Below are 22,119 nucleotides of genomic sequence, written 5' to 3' on the forward strand. Positions count from 1 at the left end.
GCATAATGATGTTTTAATGAGCACTCTCAAAACATGAATGATAGGATGGGAACTGCAACTGAAAATTTAACTTATACTAACTTTGCAACGAGACATAGTTGAAAGGAAAGAGAATTCATTAGAAATAGCTTTTATCGGATGTTTTAGTTTCCTCTAAATCTAGATGAGATTCCTATGTAATCGCCGGTCACTTTTGTGCTGTTCTTGTAACAGTGTACTACGTTTTTTAGCCTCTCTACAAAGATGTTCTGGGCCGTCATGACTTGTCCTCAAACTATTTCGATTCTGCAATGGTTTAGGGTATCTACATCTCTTTGCCGGTAATAATTCGGTAAAGGAATTGATCTTGTCGACAGCGGTGCATAACCGAGTAGAAAAAATGGTTCAAATGGCTCTGAGCACTATGGGACTTAACTTCTAAGGTCATCAGTCCCCTAGAACTTAGAACTACTTAAACCTAACTAACCTAAGGACATCACACACATCCATGCCCGAGGCAGGATTCGAACCTGCGACCGTAGCGGTTCCAGACTGTAGCGCCTAGAACCGCTCGGCCACCCCGGCCGGCCTAACCGAGTAGAGTGGCCGAGCGGTTCGAGGTGCCATGTCACGGATTGCGCGGCTCCTCCAGACGGTGGTTTGAGTCCTCCCTCGTGCATGGGTGTGTGTGTCAGTTTAAGTTAGTTTAAGTAGTGTGTAAGTCTATGTAGGCCTGTAAACTAGGCACGACGTCTGATGAATTTAAGCAGCTATATATAAGCTTGCAGACAAAAATCGAACTGCAACACGCTCTACGCAATTAGGACCAGTAACGTTTTTTGAAGGAGTTGTAGTCTCCTTTCACCCACAGGCAAACGACCACCGAATCTAGACGAAGACTGCTGTGGCAACAGATAGCCCCGCATTTTTGCAACTTTGTTATGACCAGCAGTGGAAAAATATTATTTGTGTTTATGTTTTTAATACACAGGCCAGTCACATTAATGTGACCATCTATCAAAAGCTTGAATAACTAACCTCCGTTTGCCCGTCCGGTTGGCCGTGCGGTCTAACGCAGGGCTTTCCGGGCGGGAAGGAGCGCCTGGTAACCGGCACGAATCCGCCCGGCAGATTTGTGTCGAGGTCCGGTGAACCGGCCAGTCTGTGGATGGTTTTTAGGCGGTTTTCCATCTGACTCGACGAATGCGGGCTGGTTCCCCTTATTCCGCCTCAGTTACACTATGTCGGCGATTGCTGCGCAAACAAGTTCTCCACGTTCGCGTACACCATAATTACTGTATCACGCAAACATAGGGGTTACACTCGTCTGGTGTGAGACGTTCCCTGGGGGGTCCACCGGGAGCCGAACCGCACAGTATCCCTGGGTTCAGTGTGGGGCGGCGGAGGGGTGAAGTGGACTGCGGTAGTCGTCGTGGGGTTGCGGACCACTGCAGCTGCGGCAGGGGCGGAGCCTCTCCGTCGTTTCTAGGTCCCCGGTTAACATGCAATTCATACAACCACCTTTTGCAGCGTGGATGTGCAAGAAGAGAGTGAGTGAGTTCTGGAAGGCACCGTCGGGGACATGGATCCATGCCGAATCCAGTACCATGGACAGCTGATCTGCCTTTCTCGGCTGAGGATCCGTGAAGTGAACAGCCCGATCGAGGTGGTCACACAGATCGTCGATTGGGCTTAAATTCGGGGAGTTTGGCGGGCAGAGGAGTGTAGTAAACTCATTCTGGAGCTCTTCGAAGTACGCAAGTGCACTGATACGCGCTGCATTGTCCTGCCGGTAAATGCCAATTACTCCAAGGAAAAATTAAACTGCTTGTAGGGGTTGACATGGTCCCCAAGGATAGATGGATACTTGTGTTGATCCATTTTGCCTTCCAGAACGATGAGATCATCCAGGGAATGCCACAAAATATTATCTAGACTATAATGCTTCCTATTCTGTCCTGAAGTCTTCACTTTCAGACGTTTCACGCAATAAGCTCTAACAACTATTGTCCAATGGAGCATAAAACATGATTCATTTGAAAAGACCGACCATTCATTGGACGTTCAGTTGCGGTACTCGAGTGCAAATTTCAGCCCTCGTCGCAGATGAACAGCAGTCAGCATGGTTGCATGAACGAGTTGCTTGATGCCGTTGGTAGGCCCTTGGTTCATCTGGGTGGTGAGTTTTTCAGCATTTGTCACCTATTCGCCCGTACACATAGCCGCAGCCGCCATTCGACCCTATCATCAACGCCCGTGGTGCACCGCCGTGGTGCCGGTGTTGGATAGCACTATTTAGACATTCACGGTATACTTTAGGCATGACGGCACGGGAAGAATTTGACCCGAAAGCCAATGATCGAGCCGTTTGGTCATCAGACAAATCGCTTCGTTCCCGCGTTACAACAATGACTCCGCATTCGACCCCCATTGATAGTGCTGCCACCTGCTATCTGTGAGTGATTATTGCGCTCTGACGTCCAAAATAGGCGGTGGCCACATTAATGTGACGGGACTGTGCGCAATTAACTCTAAACGCCGACAGTTAGAGTAAACAGGTTTCCACACAAGCGGAGGTGCGGTGAATAAGAGACTTGTGAGAGATGTTCAGTCTCTTCAGACTCTTAGTCGGCAGCATCAGCAGCTAATTTAGTAATGGAAGGAAGCCTGGAAGGTAAAAAGTGTGCAGAGAGACCAAGAACTGACTACAATAAGTGAGCCGTAGGTGGCTCATTTTATGCTTTGGATTAAACCTTGATTGCTATTCTGTGTTTAGACTCCCGCGGTAATCGCAATTATGCTGTTATCCTCTCTCTCCGCGAGTGGCAGCAGCGGTGTGTATCGATATTCGCACCTTGTAGTATCTTTGGCCTGGTGCTTATAGTTTCCGGCTGTGCTGTGTGCGACCAGTTGGTCGGTTGGCGTGGAGCAGCGAGGAAATCTCCGCGGCGCGTAGTTTGGTCGAGGCCGCTGGTGGCGTCCACGCATGGTCGGAGTGTGTGGTGCTGCTCCCATTGCTACGAGGTTCGTGGCTCACCGACCCTGGACTCGAAAGTTGAGTTTGACTTTATCTACCAGCAAGTCACGACTGTTCACATTGTGTCGTTTGGATTTCGTTGTCGACTATTGGGACATTCCAGCGAGCAACAAAGTGTGTTTCCAAGTTGCCAAATTTTATCCACCCTCCGGTGGAGTTCAGCTGTGCTTGGTTATTTTGAATTGAAGTGCACCAACGGGATCTTCTGCCTTGTCGCAGTTAACGTTCCGGTTACCTGCCCTGGCCGTTGACGTAAATTATGGCAGTGTATTTTCCTCATCGTGTTGTCGCTGTCCAGCACGGTGTGTGGTTTGACAGCTCAATGTAGAATTGGTTGTGAGCGCCAATACCTTCTACGTTGTTCCATTGAACTCCCTGTTGTGTGCTGGTCGGGTGGAGTGGAAGTTATCTTGTCGGTCCGTCCGTTGACTGATTGTCGGTTGGGTTGTCGTCGGATCGGGAATGGTTGGGCCGACTGCCTGCCTCACCTAAGTGAGCGTTAGTGTTTGAATTCTAGGCCGACCCTGGGAAACTTCTGTGCGCCTTTGGGTGTACTGCCTTTTCTTATTTGTTCTTGTTGTTTGTATTTGTATGGCTTCCAGCCGATTTTTAGATTAAGGTTGTTTTGCCCTTAAGGCGTAATATTGTTTGGGCCTTCAGCCTAATTTAAAGAACTGTTTTAAGGTGAGGCTTTGGCCTTTTAAAATTTATTTTGGTTTGAGTCTTAAGTGATGGGCCTTCAGCCGACTTTAAATTAAAGTTGTTTTGCTCTTAAGGTTGTAATGGTTCTCTCTTTACGTGACCATTACGGCACTCCAACCCCAGTTCTCGATACCGGTAATATCGTACTACTTTTTTGCGAAGTAACAGACATACTTTTGTAACAATATTCATATTTGGTTTTATTAATGTATAGGTACTCCGATGTATCGATATATTACAGTGGTATGGTTCTTGTGTGTATTCATTTCTGTGAGACTGTCATAATCTTTGACTTACTTGTAATCGTTTTGGCGCGACTGCGCACAGAGCAGTCTTTGATTCTGTTTGCAGAAGTTAAGTTGTTATTTCGCTTTGTAAAAGAACAGTCAAGTCTTGTGTTTGATTAAAGTGGAAATTAAATATACACTCCTGGAAATGGAAAAAAGAACACATTGACACCGGTGTGTCAGACCCACCATACTTGCTCCGCACACTGCGAGAGGGCTGTACAAGCAATGATCACGCGCACGGCACAGCGGACACACCAGGAACCGCGGTGTTGGCCGTCGAATGGCGCTAGCTGCGCAGCATTTGTGCACCGCCGCCGTCAGTGTCAGCCAGTTTGCCGTGGCATACGGAGCTCCATCGCAGTCTTTAACACTGGTAGCATGCCGCGACAGCGTGGACGTGAACCGTATGTGCAGTTGACAGACTTTGAGCGAGGGCGTATAGTGGGCATGCGGGAGGCCGGGTGGACGTACCGCCGAATTGCTCAACACGTGGGGCGTGAGGTCTCCACAGTACATCGATGTTGTCGCCAGTGGTCGGCGGAAGGTGCACGTGCCCGTCGACCTGGGACCGGACCGCAGCGACGCACGGATGCACGCCAAGACCGTAGGATCCTACGCAGTGCCGTAGGGGACCGCACCGCCACTTCCCAGCAAATTAGGGACACTGTTGCTCCTGGGGTATCGGCGAGGACCATTCGCAACCGTCTCCATGAAGCTGGGCTACGGTCCCGCACACCGTTAGGCCGTGTTCCGCTCACGCCCCAACATCGTGCAGCCCGCCTCCAGTGGTGTCGCGACAGGCGTGAATGGAGGGACGAATGGAGACGTGTCGTCTTCAGCTATGAGAGTCGCTTCTGCCTTGGTGCCAATGATGGTCGTATGCGTGTTTGGCGCCGTGCAGGTGAGCGCCACAATCAGGACTGCATACGACCGAGGCACACAGGGCCAACACCCGGCATCATGGTGTGGGGAGCGATCTCCTACACTGGCCGTACACCACTGGTGATCGTCGAGGGGACACTGAATAGTGCACGGTACATCCAAACCGTCATCGAACCCATCGTTCTACCATTCCTAGACCGGCAAGGGAACTTGCTGTTCCAACAGTACAATGCACGTCCGCATGTATCCCGTGCCACCCAACGTGCTCTAGAAGGTGTAAGTCAACTACCCTGGCCAGCAAGATCTCCGGATCTGTCCCCCATTGAGCATGTTTGGGACTGGATGAAGCGTCGTCACACGCGGTCTGCTCGTCCAGCACGAACGCTGGTCCAACTGAGGCGCCAGGTGGAAATGGCATGGCAAGCCGTTCCACAGGACTACATCCAGCATCTCTACGATCGTCTCCATGGGAGAATAGCAGCCTGCATTGCTGCGAAAGGTGGATATACACTGTACTAGTGCCGACATTGTGCATGCTCTGTTGCCTGTGTCTATGTGCCTGTGGTTCTGTCAGTGTGATCATGTGATGTATCTGACCCCAGGAATGTGTCAATAAAGTTTCCCCTTCCTGGGACAATGAATTCACGGTGTTCTTATTTCAATTTCCAGGAGTGTATGAAGATTGATGCAAAACTGTTTTCTTGATGATGTGACAATTAAGAAGAAGTATATGTGAATTTACAAGAAGTTTAATAAAAATATGGATCGTGAATACCAAGTCAAAAATTATTTCTACCATACCATTGTTCTGATCTGGGATTGTTTGATCATTAAGAATTTCCTGAAAAACGCATTTGTTAGGTCTTCAAATATTGCTAAAATACAGATCTGGGCCTTCTAGCAGTCAAAGTGGAATCACCCTAGAATCAACACGATGAGCCATAACGACTTCGACGAAATCTACGAGGGAATACATTCAAGATAAGTGCCAAAATTAATGACTTTTTTTTCATTATTTCCATTGTGACGATACCATCCACAGTCAATAACTTTGTTGTTGCCCGATAAAGCGAACATATGCTGCGTGAGCAACATTATTAATCTGACTTCTAACCTACTTTGCAAGTGGTGGTGTTGTTAGAAGGTGTCAGATTGTTTGGGCCTTCAGCCTAATTGAAAAAAACAGATCTAAGATAAGACCTTCTGCCTTTTAAATTTCTGATTTTGGTTTGAGCCTTAAGTTGTTGGTTTTTAGCCGATTTTAAATTAAAGTGGTCTTGCCCTTGAGGCATGAGATAGAATGGCGCATTCAGCCGGTAAATTAATGCTGTGTTTTTTTTTTTTTTAATTCTCTTGGCTCTTGTAATGTTTGGTCAAATAAATAAAGTTGTATATTCGAGTGTAACTGACAGCCGCTTTTTTTGGCCCCTTTCCACAATTTAAACTACCTGGCATGTGCTGCGCGTTTAGCAGGGCGTCTCAATAAGCAAGTTGAAACGAATGTACTGTAGGTTGCGGCAGTTGCGCAGAAATGAACCTGGCTGGCGTTGATCAGTGCATCAAACCAGCCTTCGGACTGAACACTGCATCGACAACAGCAAATGGGTAACGGTGCGATTCCAGCCTTGTCACATATGTGTGTGACGTCGATGCTAAGGTGGAGCGAGGCCCTCGGCTTCCCTTCCCTGTGGAAGACCCTGAGCGGCCGGTGGAGTGAATGCTCGAGCTGACAGAAATAATGACTGGCCATTAGCGAGGCTCCGGCGTCCTGCGCCGTGTCTCCGCGCGGTAGTGCGGCCCGTGCCGGCCTGTCCGGCCACCGCGGGGGTGACTAAAGGCGGAGGGCGGCGCCGCAGTGGGCCGCCTTTGTCGCTAATGCGCAGGCGCTCCCGCTCTGTGCCATCAGTAGCGAGCGCCGGCGATTAAAGGGTTCCGCGGCGGCCATCTGTCGACATGTCAGCGTCGCCTAATCTGCAGTGCCGCGGTCCCATAGTCATGCAAATGCCCGGCCGCGTGGCGCAGGCCCGATCCCACACGCTCTGCCGTCAGCCCCTCCACGCACGCGTGACAATACTGCGCCATGTGGACGCCGGCGCTGCCCACCGACAGCCGACACTCCCTCTAAAAGCGAGCTGCTGCTACGGACTGCAACGATGTATCGCTGTCTTTCCTATGCACTTATTTCAGAGAACTCTTATCCCTCTTTTTACATTGATAATACATTGAGGCGACAAAAGTCACACATACAGATGGCGGTAGTATCAACGGAGTTGTTATTTGTACTCAGGTGATTCTGTGAAAAGATTTCCGACGTGGTTATGGCCGCATGACGGCAATTAACAGAGAACGCGGAATGGTGGTTGGAGGTAGACGCATGGGACATTCCATTTCGGAAATCATTAGGGAATCAGTATTCCCTGATCCACAATGTCAAGAGCGTGTCGAGAGTACCCGCGAACCATACGCGACTGGAACAGGAAAGGGAGGTAATGACAAGTGGTTCAAATGGCTCTGAGCATTATGGGACTTAACATCTGTGGTCATCAGTCCCCTAGAACTTAGAACTACTTAAACCTAGCTAACCTAAGGACATCACACACACCCATGCCCGAGGCAGGATTCGAACCTGCGACCGTAGCGGTCACGCGGTTCCAGAATGAAGCGCCTAGAAGCGCACGGCCACACCGGCCGGCGAGGTAATGACAGTGGCACGTAAAGTGCCCTCCGCCACACACCGTTGGGTGGCTTGCGGAGTATAAATGTAGGTGTAGGTGTAGACTTCAGGCATTACCTCACCACGGGCAACACCCTGGCCGACGGCCTTCACTTAACGACTGAGAGCAGCGCCGTCTGCGTACAGTTTGCAGTGCTATCAGACTAGCAACAGTGTGTGAAATAACAGCAGAAACGAATGTGCGACGTACGAAGAATGTATCCGTTAGGACAGTGCGACGAAATTTGGTGTTAATGGGCCGTGGCAGCTAGCAGCATGACATCGCCTGCGGCGCCTCTCCTGGAATCGTGACCATTTCGGTTGGAACCTAGACAAGTGGAAAACCGTGGCCTTCTCAGATGAGTCCCGATTTCGATTGGTAAGAGGTGATGGTAGGGTTTTAATATGACGCAGGCCTCATGGAGCCATGGACTTGTCAAGAAAGCACCGTGCAAGCTGGTGATGGCTGCCTAGTGGTGTGGGTTGTGTTTATATGGAATGGAGAGGATCCTCTAGTTCAACTGAACCGATCATTAACTGGAAATGACTATGTTTGGCTACTTGGAGACCATTTACAGCCATTTGTGGACTTAATGTTCCCAAACACGTCACCGGGACACAACTGTTCACGATTGGTTTGAAGAAGATTCTGGTCATTTCGGGCGAATGATTTGGCCACCCAGATTGCCCGATATGAATCACATCGAACATTTATGGGATATAATCGAGACATCAGTTCGTGCACAGAATCCTGCACTGACAATACGTTTCCAGTTACGGACTGCTAAAGGCGCAGTATGGCTCAATATTTCTGCACGGCACTTCCAACGACTCATTGAGTCCACTTTACTTGGTACGTCTAGTTGCTACAATACGATGGGCAAAAGGAGGTCCGACACGATATTAGGAAGTAAGTCATGACCTCAGTGCATAAGGCAGATATGTCTCTAACGCCCATCTGTCGCAGGATCCAAGAGCGTATTCCACCAACCTTACCAAGAGCGTGAAAGCGATACGCAGAAAATTTCGGAGGGAACGATATGCACCAATTTCAGGCGGATTCTGAGGAAGTCATGTCGCTTCTAAAACTCAAACAGGCACAGTCTGACATTAACAGACATCACCGGGCTAAAAATGGCTCTAAGCACTATGGGACTTAACATCTGAGGTCATCAGTCACCTAGACTTACTACTTAAACCTAACTAACCTAAAGACATCACACATCGAGGCAGGATTCGAACCTGCGACCGTACCAGGAAAGCGGTTCCGGACTGAAGGGCCTAGAACAGCTCGGCCACAGCGGCCAGCCATCACCGGGGTATCGCGCATGATTTGCAGAAGCGTGTATCTCTCGCAGAACGAAAATTAGTGAAGACAGCCGGAGAGAAAGAAAGTTCTAATGAAGATGGTGTGACTGTCTGGATGTACAATATAACTCAGCGCAATGAGGTCAAGATTATTGCTGTCCCACGTACGGCCAGAATAATAGTAGCAACATACACACAGAGTCATCATGCCAGGAGATGGAAGAGTTTGACTACAAGCATGAAAGTCTGAAATGTTCCGGAGTTCTTACAATGGTATCCACACACAGGGATGGTTGGAACAGTTCCATTTCTCGTTACTGCCCCCATGGGAAAATGATTGTGGGATACAATTTTCATATGCTTATCTAGGAGGGAGAGCACAGATTGAGGATATGGTGACTTGTTGGTGAGTGTGCGCCGCACCAACATTTTTTTTCAAGCTTTCTTATAAGCACATCGCTCAGAACTGGAGCAAGATCACATCAAGTACGGCCTTATTAATGCTTACAACGCAAGAGTCTCTTAGCAGGTGGTGTAAGGGAAATAGCTTTTGTATCTGATGAAAAACATATGGACACCATTATGCAATGCGGAATTAATTGCTGGATGTAATGAGAGGCTAACCGCCTGTGTGAAAGGAGGTGGGGAGTATTGTGTTGTCTGTAGAGAAGCAGTGGCAACAGAAGTTGTTGATCACGAGAGCTCAGTGACTTCGAATGTTGTAGTATAGCGTTTATGAAGGGATATGACATTGGCCTTGGGTCTGAAAAGAGACTACACCTACAATTAAACGAGTTGTTAAACATACTAATATGTGGACTAATGACTATATGTGACTACAACGTAGCTCGATATATGCTCCGTGTACTATATGTTTACGCCTTTTTGTTGCGTCTTATTAACTTCATGGAGAAGTATTACTGCGATTGCGTTTTTCGATAATAAAGACGTGATCTAGTCGTGTCTCTACTCCAGACATATGATTAATGAACTGTTAATTTTGCAGCAGAATCATTATCTGTCTTTATTATGTACTGTAACACACAATACTTGGAATGCTGAGAAGATTAAAATAAAAGCCAGATCCACGAAACTGATGGTGAGACAATTTGAATTCTCTGGCTTTTTATTCCATTAATCTTCAATAAGATTGCAGTACACTGGGAGAGAGTGGTAAGGAGGTTGAACGCCGTGGTCTTGAATGCTGTACACAGTCTATGCATTATTCTAGCCTCCGCAGTGAGCTAGAAGCTTCAATACCTGGTTTGCATAGCACTACTAATTAACAGTCTTTCTGATTTTCAGGCTACTACGATTATTATTTAATGTGTTGTCTTATTGTACCATCACAGACTTTGTTTAAAAGAATTAAAAGTGAAGTTAGGGAGATATAAAGTGGTCTAATCATTGGATGTCACCTCAATAAGAAATACATCAAGAACATTTTAACGTTTCTAAAGTGGCCCAAGTAGAGCGTTGGTGATGTGCTTGTTAAGTAGAAACAACCACAGCTAAAACAAGATTAGGCAGAAGTCATGTATTGATGGACAAGGATCGTCGAGCATTGTTGAGGTTGGTTGAAAAAAAACCCTTGAGATTCAGAGTGCAACCAGAAGTCCAGCTAGCAAAGGGAGTTACAAAAGTTGGGTGCTGTAGTCGAGCAGCTCCTTGAAATGCCTGGGATAGCAGGGGAGGGGGGGGGGGGGGTCCACTGGGGGTCGGACCGCGCAATAACCCTGGGTTCGGCGTGGGGCGGAGTTGGGGTGAGTGGACTGCTGTAGCCTGTTGTGGGTTTGTGAACCACTCAGGGCTACGGCGGGGACAAGCCTCAAGCCTCTCCGTCGTTTCTATGTCCCCAGTTCAATACATACATACATAATAGTTTGTCAAATCGTTTTATTTTTGCGAGTGTCATTTGTCGGAAAGGTAAAGATCTAATGGCGATTGAGTAGACCGATACTTCTTGTCTGTCTGGATGGTGAATTTAGAAAGAGAGAGATGAAAGAAAAGAAATTTACACATGAATTATTATTACGTTGATGGTCTGTGATTTACATAATCATAGGTTGAATTTACTCATGGCTTGTAGGTTTATTCATTTCTGAGTGATTTGATTCATAACCAAGTCAAAGGTGAAAAATAAAGACATATTACAGTATCCCGTCTACCACTCCATAACATCATTAATTTTGTGTACAGTTCGCACTGTAAAATGCCTGAACCAGATTGCGAATTGTCGGTGGTTGTGGCAATGTGGGAGCTACGAAACATTTCATTGTGGACTGGAGTTTCCCCCTGATACGCTAAGAAAGACTACTTTAATCTGTATGCAACGGACTCCTTCAATGCTAAGAAATTAAATTTTGGCCCTGAAGTGGATCTTAAGTGGGCATCCTAATTCAACATATGTCATGAGATATATGCCATAAATGAAATAAGAATCGCAATATTAAGCTAGTCAAGGAGTTAGTAATGTCAAAATGAAAAAAAAGTTTCACTATATCAAATAGATTTATTTATCTAAAAATGTGTGGAAAACGGTGTTTTGTCATAAGAAAAATAAAACAAAATTATTTCAGATCAATGAATCACATTTATGGGAACTTCAGTGTTCAGTTGGCAATCCTGCCAGGAAAGGGCTACACTACGCCACCTACTGTGAGTACCGCTGGTAACGCGATGTGACTGCAGTGCTGCAGTATGTGTAACAGCTGATCGGCTGCTGCCGCTAAATCGGGAACACCCTACGGTGAGCATTAATAGCAAAACTGCTAAATTCCCTAAATTCCGTAGCTGCAGTCGTATTTACCACACACTGTTGCCATCACGTGGACTTGATGCTTAGCGCTGCGGTGAGCTGCAAATGAGCGACAAGGGCCGCATGTTCTCGGTCACAAATGCCAGTGTCTGTCACCACCACGGACTCTCCGCCTCGACTTCTCGCCCCTCACACCTCACCTCAGCCTCATGTTACCGACTCCTGCCCTAGGCTTCTTGCCACCGACTCTCAGCGAGTTCTTTGTGCTCCCAGATTACTCCACACAGACTCAACCAAAAACGTATCTCTACCAATAAGAGATAGCAGTGTACTTCTAAACCAGTTGCATAAACAAACATCCCCAGTTCCTCTCCCCCCTGCAGATGGGTAGTAGTCACTTTCTCAGAACAGTTACTCGCTGTAACTGGTTACATCTTCTGACGTAAGCGTCTGATTTCCAGCCAAAACGTTCACTTGTTGCTCAAGTGGAAAATCACTAGACATGAGATGCAAAAGGAAAACAGAAAAATATGCTGTCTACGTGGGCGACACACATTCAGCCTGAAAATGGCGAGACAGTGTGAAAGCAGTCGTCTTCCGGCGCAAAACGTTTTGGAAGGTGTTTCCCTGTTGTTGAGAGCGACCCCTGTGGCTTGCTTGTGAGCCAGGCGGCGATCACAGCTACCACCAGGCCCCGTTCGGCCAAACTATTGACTCTCCCTTCTTGCGTGAGGTCCATTTTGAGTGAAAGAGTTGCCTATCACAACCTACTGTGCAGGCGACTTGTACTTCTGCTAATACTTGCCCGATTGTCGCCCGTCGAAAAGACCTCACGCTAACACGCTTCCCTCTGCATACAGCAGAAGCGAAACAGACCAAGGAAATAATGGTTAAATGAAGCAAGGATCTGTAGCCCCCTGATTAAACATAGCAACTAAATGTCGACCCTTTAAGTTCGCAGTCACTTTTAGATCAAATATTCCTCTTCAAAATGTTGATACGCAACACTGAATGATCACAATTATGAACGGGTAGCAGCCCAAATGGACATGGCGCCTTTCAAGATCACAAGATATTCCCACTGGCAATTAATTAGGATTTATTCATTTTAGTATATCATCCGTCAAGGTAAACAGAGCCCGTGTAGTTCACAGTCCTTTTTGAAACTGGTTTTTACTGGATGTGCTTCTTGGACTATGTATACTGCCTGTAGCAGCCCATTTGAGATGTCTCTCATACTTTGAGCGAACTATGTAATTTGTCTTTTTCACTTCTTCTGTTTTATATTTCGAAAATTTATTTCTTAAGAAGTCACCATTCTCCTCTTATTTTCTACTTAACTACTGTGTGTATTGTCCACTCCATTCAGATGATTTTGTAAACGTTCCTTAGTATCAGCCAGGAGGACTACAATTTCTGTGTCATTGCCGTTGCTTTCTAGTCTCAGGCTCTTCCCACTCTCATACTTCTGAATCTTCGTCGCCTCTTCACCATACAACTTAAACATCTCCTGACGCTGAGCTTTTTTTTCGATTTCTCACTTTCATTACTCCTACGTGAGGTTTTTTTAAAGCGTTGTTTACATTTCTCTATCCTCATTTGGAAGGCGGGCTGTGAGTGGCTATGTTGCCACTCTTCAGTGACCGATTTACTTTTCATAATTCAACTACGTATGAAATTTAAATTACAAATGATTATGTTTATGAAAAGATGATGACGATGGTGGTATGACGAACATTCAAAATCGTAATGAGGATGACGTGATAATTGCTCTGGGTAACTCTGGGTGTGTAATGGGATGCAGGAAGTATTAGGGAGGACGCCGGAAACAGATGGATGAGGACTGTGTCTGTGGCCGGCCGGGGTGGCCGAGCGGTTCTAGGCGCTACAGTCTGGAACCGCGCAACCGCTACTGTCGCAGGTTCGAATCCTGCCTCGGGCATGGGTGTGTGTGATGTCCTTAGGTTATTTTAAGTAGTTCTAAGTTCTAGGGGACTGATGAGCTCAGAAGTTAAGTCCCATAGTGCTCTGAACCATTTGAACTGTGTCTGTGGAAGGAATTGATAGTTGGGATTCGGGTGTCGGCTTGGAGCCTTCATTTGCGATGGGATGGGATGGGTAGTGTTGCTGTTTAGGAAATAGGGATATATCTAGCGAATGAGTTCACTGTCGTGAAGGGTGAGCGAGTGAAATTCCTTTGGGAAAGATACGGATTGCATGTAGAGGCAGAGGTGCTGGCAGATGCTGACGGAGGCGCAGTAGAAAGCCAGTGTTCTCAGGGATGGGAGAGACATAGTGAAACGCTTCGCAAAAAACTGAGAAGCGCTGTCACTTAACACACTTATTAACACAAAACTGAAAGGACTTTGAAAAAAAAAAATTGAACTAATACTTGCACCGAAGAAGGAAGCAATATTTCTCTTAATATTGAAAGAAAGGTTAACTTCTCCTTGAAGGGTTCAGATCCAAAGAAAAAAATCGTTAGCTCCTGGCAGGAAACTGAAACAACACTTGGAACCAAAAAACAGGCAAATTCACTACCCTGGCGTGTAATATGTTCTCCCTTGTACCTGAGCTGAAGTCCGTGTCCAGCACGGAATATGAAAATTTGGCTGATTTCAATAGTCACCGCTGAAAATGTCTCCAAATCCGAAAGTGTTGTGCTGAGCAGCCCAGAAGAGCGACGTCGAAGGCGGCGGCGACGAGCGGACAGGGCGGCAGCAACGGCGTCGACTTCGGAAATGAACACCAGCCTTCAGTGGGTGGACCAAGTGCCAGCTGCAGCCAGAGGGCGGCCTTCAATCCTGGTCGCACGGACGACTACAACTTTCTTATTGGCTCCTTCCCTTGTTTGTGGATGCATAACATACACTGGAGTGACAAAAGTCATGGGATACCTCCTAATATCGTTTCGGATCTCCTTCTGCCCGTCGTGTTGCAGCAACTCTATGTGGCATGGACTCGATAAGTCGTTAGGAGTCCCCTGTAGAAATTCTGAGCCATGCTGCCTCTATAACCGTCCATAATTGCGAAAGTGTTGCCAGTGCAAGTCTTTGTGCGCAAATTGACCTCTCGATTATGTCTCACAAATCTTCGATGCGATCCATGTCGGGCGCTCTGGATGACCAAATGATTCGCTCGAATTGTCCAGAATGTTCTCCAAACCAATGAGGAACAATTGTGGCCTGGTGACATGGCGCATTGTCAACCATAAAAATCCCATCGTCGCTTGAGAACATGAAGTCTGTGAATGGCTGCAAATGGTCTCCAAGTAGCCGAACGTCCAGAGGACCCAATCCAATCCATGTAAACGCAGCCTACACCGTTATGGAGCCACCATCAGCATGTACAATGCCTTGTTGACAAATTGTGTCCATGGCTCCGTGGGGTTTGCGTCACACTAAGACTCAAGCATCACCTCTTACCAACTGAAATCGGGACTCATCTAACCAGACCACGGTTTTCCAATTACCTAGGGTCAACAGATATGGTCACGACCCCAGGAGTGGCGTTGCCGGCAATGTCGTGCTGTTAGCAAATGTATTGCCGTGGATCTATTGCTGCCATGGCCCATTAACGCCAAATTTCGTCGCACTGCCCTAACGGACTCGTTCGTTGTACGTCCCACATCGATTTCTGCGGTTATTTCACGCACTGTTGCTTGTCTGTTAGCACTGACAACGCCACGCAAACGCCGCTGCTCTCGGTCGCTGTGAAAGCCGTTGGCCACTGTATTGCCCGTGGGGAGAGGTAATGCCTGAAACTTGGTATTCTCAACACACTCTGGACACTGTGGATCTCGAAATATTGATTCCCTAACGACTGTCAAAACAGAATATCCCATACTTGTATCTCCAACTATCATTCTGCGTTCAAAGTCTGTTAATTCCCGTGATGCAACCATAATCACGTCGGAGATTTTTTCACATGAATCGTCTGAATACAAATGACAGCTACACTACTGCAGTGCTCCTTTATACCTTGTGTACATGATGCTACCACCAACTATATATGTGCATATCGCTAACCCATGACTTTGTCACCTTAGCGTAAGCCGATCGGTGCGCGCCACTGGTTGCTGCGCGTTCGATTGTTGGTTTGCTGTGGCGGCTAATATCGCACTCTGATGGCCCTCCTGCCGATTTCTTGTTGATGTCCGAAGGTAGGCTGCTGGGAGTGAGGAGTGGTGGGAGTTTAAATGCTGCTGTTAGTGGATGGTCCGCTGTCGGTGCTTTACGGAGGGCACGCCACAGCACTTAGGGTGTTCGGACTCAAGTTTATGGGAGGGTTGGCTTGTTTTTGGGGGAAGAGAACAAACAGCGAGGTTATCGGTCTCATCGGATTACGGAAGGACGGGGAAGGAAGTCGACCGCGGCCCTTCAAAGGAACCATCCCGGAATTTGTCTGGAACGATTTAGGGAAGTCACGGATAACCTAAGTCAGGATGGCCGGATGCGGGATTGAACCGCCATCCTCTCGAATGCGAGTCCAGTGTGCTAACCAGTGCGCCACCTTGCTCCATCAAGTTTATGGGAGACACTGGAGAAACGTAGAGTTTTAACTGTTGAACGACACTGGACTCTCATCCGGGAGGACGACGATTCAAACCCGCGTCCAGCCATCCTGATTTAGGTTTTCTGTGATTTCCGTAAATCGCTTCAAGCAAATGCCGGGATGGAGCAGCTGACTTCCTCTTCCATCCTTTGCTAATCCGATGGGACCGATGACCTCGCTGTTTGATCCCCTTCCCCAAATCAACCAACCAACCAACCAATTAAATGTTGAACGAGGTGTGGAAATTTGATTAACTAATAAAGGAGTGAGGTTGGGAGGGGTGGACGGATGCAGAAGGCAAGATGGCGTGCATGGCTATCTAGGATTTGGAGCAGTGGTTGAATTTAGGAGAACTGGAGGACCATGCAACACGAATGGGACAAATGTGGATCTTTTAGGTATCGAGAATAGTAGAGGAATCTAGTCCCCATGTTCGGCCCGTAGTTTTACTAGTCTTAATCTGTTGTGAGATTTATTCTAGATGGTTAGTAGGTGGAGATTCCAGGTCACTATCAGAGTAGTAATCAAGGTTTCAGTATCCCCTCCAGCGGACGTGGCCTACATATAGACGCAGATGGTCTGGCACGGGTCAGATGGCAGAATAGTGCAGAAAGTTGTCACGGACAGTGTGCGTGGAGAATCGTGCGGGCGGAACTGCAGAGGCGGGAGTTTGCTTGCTCACGGCGATAGGCCGGGCCTGTCATTTCTTATGCTAACATCTATTAACACGAGCCTGGCTTTCGCATCACGCCATGTTCTTGAGTTCCACGTGCTGGTTGTTTCGGTCATTCGCACTGGTCGTGTTTTTCCTCTTCTCCTTGTCAAGTCTCTACACAGTGTTTCGGACTCTCTGCTTCCACGTAGATTGATCCCTACGGCGAGTTTTACCTCGTTCGCTCCTGGCTTCCGGACTAAGCACCCAGCGTCGGCTGGAGTAGTAACATTTGTGCAGACACAACGGTTTCGCGGCGTTGTTATGCCTGCGCAGATACAAAAGAGTTATTTCAGTGGTTTATTTAGGACGACATGGTCGTTGTGATGTTATTAAGCCTAATACGCTTTATGAAATCTCTGATGTTGAGGGGTATCGATAATTTCACTTTAACACAATGACCTTATACAAAGCTATTTGTACGCAATATCATATTTTCTGCATCACTGCTTACATTCCGTGTGAATAGAAGAATATTTCGTAAGGCCGAAAGTAACTTTCTCATGACGTGTCACTCCTAATAACATAGCTCGATGACACTTGGACCATACATATTAAAAATTGGTACGGAGTACTACATAACTGAATGAAATACGCAATGAGACAAATACGAGGGTCACTCCAAAAGAAATACACACTATTTTTTTTAAATCCATCTTTTATCCTACATGTTTGAAAGTTTTACAGTGTGTAGATACATCCTTTAGGAACAATATTTTCATTTGTTCACATAATTTCCGTCTCAACTGCCTTACGCCATCTTGGAACCAGCGGCTGTAAACCCGCACTGTAAAATTCTGGACCAACCTGTTGGAGCCACTTTTTGGCAGCGTGCACAAGGGAGTCATCATCTTCAAACCTTGTTCCACGAAGAGACTCTTTCAGTTTCCCAAAGAGATGATAGTCACATGGAGCCAGGTCAGGACTGTAAGGTGGGTGTTTCAGTGTTATCCATCCGAGTTTTGTGATCGCTTTCATGGTTTTTTGACTGACATGTGGCCGTGCATTGTCGTGCAACAGCAAAACATCCTGCTTTTGTCGATGTGGTCGAACACGACTCAGTCGAGCTTGAAGTTTCTTCAGTGTCGTCATATATGCATCAGAATTTATGGTGGTTCCACTTGGCATGATGTCCACAAGCAAGAGTCCTTCGGAATCGAAAAACACTGTAGCCATAACTTTTCCAGCAGAAGGTGTTGTTCTGAATTTTTTTTCTTGGATGAATTTGCATGATGCCACTCCACTGATTGCCTCTTCGTCTCTGGCGAAGAAATTAATCTCCAACGTTCTCGTACTGTTCCAAACGTTCGCTGCATACCGTTTTTCTTGTTTCTTTGTGAGCCACTGTCAACATCCTGGGAACCCATCTGGCAAAAACCTTTTTTAACGCCAACACTTTCACTATTCTTCAAACACTTCCTTCCCCTATTCCAACGTAGCGTGACAATTCGTTCACTGTGATGCGTCTGCCAGCAGTCACCAATTCGTTAACTCTCTGCACATTGTCTGGAGTGTGTGCAGTACGCGGCCTGCCGCTGCGAGGACAATCCTCAATATTGCCGTGCCCGCTTTCATCACATAACCTGCTTGGCCACTTACTAACTCCACTACGATCGACAGCAGCATCTCCGTACACCTTTTTAAACCTCTTGTGGATGTTTCCCACTGTCTCGTTTTCACAGCACAGGAATTCTATGACAGCACGTTGCTACTGACGAACGTCAAGTGTAGCAGCCATCTTGAAGACGTGCTGTGACGGCGCCACTCACGGGAACAGGTTGAACTAAGTTTGAAAACAAGCGGGAAGGATGTAAAACTTTCACACATGCAGAATGAAAACTGTATTTTTACAAAAATAGTGTGCATTTCTTTTGGAGTGACCCTCGTAGAAATGACACTTTTATTCAAGACATTAATACACTGTAGTCATCGCAATTCATGATAATCACCTGGGCATTACGAAAGGTGAGACTTGGTTCTTAATAGCGTGTGTAACATTAATACACTGTAATCATCGCAATTCATGATGATCACCTGGGCATTACGAAAGGCGAGACTTGGTTCTTAATAGGGTGTGTGATCACATCGAACAACAATGCTCTGTGACGTGCTTACATGCTGGCCACAAGGTTGGTTAGGAGTTCTTGTGGCAGGGCGTTCCACTTCCCCACCAGCGCCGCTGACAACCTCTGGATGGTCGTTGGGGCATGTGGACGTGCTGCACTGCATCTTCCTAACGCATCCCGTATGTGATCGGTGTGATTTAAGTCGGGGGCAATGGGCAGGTCATTCCATTCACCGAACATCCTCTCGTTCCAGGAGCTCCCCCAGCTGCGCTGTTCGATACAGTCGCGCATTGTCACCCACAAAAATGAAGTAAGGGCCGAAGGCACCCCTTAAGAGATGCACGCGGGGATGGAGCACAGCGTCAAAATAACGTTGACTGGTGAGTTCACCAAGTTCCAAGATTTGGAGGTCAATATGCCTCCCCCCAGCATAACAACTGGACCATGAAAAAGATCATGTTCGACAATGCTGGATGCATCCACATATGGCGAAAGATTCCCATCCAGGAACCATGTCCCTCTGTTTGTAATGCCCAGTGGACCGTCATGAATGGCGGCGACTTCAGTGAAATTATCGCCCTTGAATAAAGGTGCAATTTCTGTTCGTCGCATTGCATATTTCTTTCAGTTTCCATCTGTTATTTCTGTGTATGGTCCAGGTTTCATCGCGCTATGTTATTTGGTAGTCACACATCATGCGAAATCTACTTCCGTCATTAAGTGTTGCACAGCAGTGTGTGTAACTTAACTGGAATATTATCTTTGACGGCGATGTGAATAAATAGGTTTTTTGCCTGTAAATGTGATCGCTGCTCGTTTCTCCTCTGGCGTGAAGAGTAGTCGTAAAAGGGAGTTGTGGGAAGTCGTTTATAAACGATAGAGGTGTTTTGTATTTAACTGCTCATGGGAACAGAAGGAGGCTATTTTTGTCAACCAGTTGTTTGACGTGTTTAAGAATACAGAAGTTCAAAGTGTGAAAATTTGTTGTTTGGTAGTTAGTGTTCCATCGAATTCCGGAAAGTTCCTGATCTCCTCGTAAAGAAAAATACGGAGAGAGCAGTCATACTCCGAAACCAACGAAGCCTACATATAAAACCAGCTAAGTACCAAATAAAAACACTATGTAATGTGAGCATGCTAACGTTTAAAATTTCGCGAATTGTTAGATCTCTGTAGTTATATTTGTCAACGGGGGTTTTCATTGTAAGTGGCGTGTTACAAACTCTAGTAGTTTTTCTGACAATTATAGCATGGGTTCTTCTGCGACTGAAGGAAGGAAGCCTTTGGGTACGTCAGAAAACGAAGTTCTTGAGGTGGAGTTGAAGGGATTGTTGGAGTCACAAGGTTTCGAACACCCGCCTCTAAATTTCATCCTCACTCTTCTCATAATATTGAGCATGGTTTCGCAGCAGATCATCATCACGAGCCGTTGTGCTCATTGCTGAGCATCGTGATCTCATGCTCCAAACGCCTCCATCCTGGACGGTTATCTATTTCTCTTAGAACTTGCTGAAGAGGTAGATGACAGATCTCCTCCCTTTGACCTGTACACCTGCTCACTGCTGTTCCCCTCGGTCTCTTTTCCTCGAGCGCCCTCTCCATGATTATTTTCTCTAGTTTTCGTCTATCTCTTCTCACAATAAGGCCAAAGAACTGGAGAATTTTTTGGTTGACGCGAGAAGAAAGACGCCTGAAGATACTAAGCTGCTCAATAATGGACACATTTGTTCTTCTTTCAGTCCATTTTACGCACAGCATCTTGCGGCAGCCCCAGAGCTGAAATACATCTATACGATGTTTGTCTCTGGCCTCAAGGGTCCATGTTTCACAACCATAAAAGAAGATCGGTAACAAGTATTTCAACAAGCCAGACCTTTGTGGTGTTGATTATTACTCTGTTCTGTCAGATCTTGGTGAGATTCTTCATAGCCATTCGCCCTAGCGTGATCTGTATTCTTACCGCATGTTCACAGCCTGCCATGTATCAAATATTTGGCCCAAGATGGATGGAAGAATTCGCAACTTCTAGTTCCTTTAATGGACTGTGAGTTGAACTTGTGCTCCTCCATGAATCACCATGAGTTTGGATTTGCTGAGATTGAGGTCCAATACATACGAGGGACTAATGTCCTTTACTTTCGATAACACCTCAGCAAGTTCATCTTCTGTGCTGGCTAAAAGCGTGATTTCATCGACAATTAGAGGTCGTTAATAGACCTGCCACCTATTGAGATGCCTTTAGTCTAGTCATCAAGAGCATTCTTCATTACATGTCCTGCATAGATGTTGTACAGTTGGAGGGATAGAGTACAGCCCCGTTTTACGCCTTTTGATACAGGTACTTGGACTTCTGATCAGTGTTGTCAAGTGTTGTAGGACACCAAACTCTGCGAGAACCTGCCCAACTTTTCTGAGATATCGCAGTCAAAGGCTCTGCTATAGTCATGGAAGCGGATGAAGACAGGAACATAGAACTCTCGCGGTTTCTCTATTATTTGTTGCATGTTAACAATCTGTTCAAGGATTTTTTTCTTGAACAAAACCTCCTTGTGGGTACGTAAGGCTGAATGAATGGGTTCAAATGCTGGTTCAAGATGTAGAACAAAATATTACTTGTGTGGGATATGAGAGCAATAGTTCGGTAGTTGGAGCAGTTTCTGACTGACCCTCTCTTGTGTAGAGGGATGAAGAAAGACTTCTACCACTCTTCTAGTCACTCCCCATTTTCCCATATTCTAGTACACATTGACTGCAGCACAGGAACACCTTCCTGCCCCATTCCTTTGATCATCTCACCAGATCTACTGTCTAGGCAAGGAGATTAACAGTTATTCAGATGTTTAATTGCACAGAAGAGCCAAAGAAACTGGTACACCTGCCTAATATCGTGTAGGGGCCCCGGCAGCACGCAGCAGTGCCACAGCACGATGTGGCAGGGACTCGACTAATGTCTGAAGTAGTGCTGCAGAGAACTGACACCATGAATCCTTCAGGGCTGTTCATAAATACGTAAGAATACGAAGAGGTGGAGATCTCTTCTGAACAGAATGTTGCAAGGCATCCCAGATAAGCTCGATAGTGTTTATGTCTGGGGAGTTCGGTGGCCAGCGGAAGTGTT

The sequence above is a fragment of the Schistocerca cancellata genome, chromosome 5 (genome assembly GCF_023864275.1).
Source record: "Schistocerca cancellata isolate TAMUIC-IGC-003103 chromosome 5, iqSchCanc2.1, whole genome shotgun sequence".
NCBI lineage: Eukaryota > Metazoa > Arthropoda > Insecta > Orthoptera > Acrididae > Schistocerca > Schistocerca cancellata.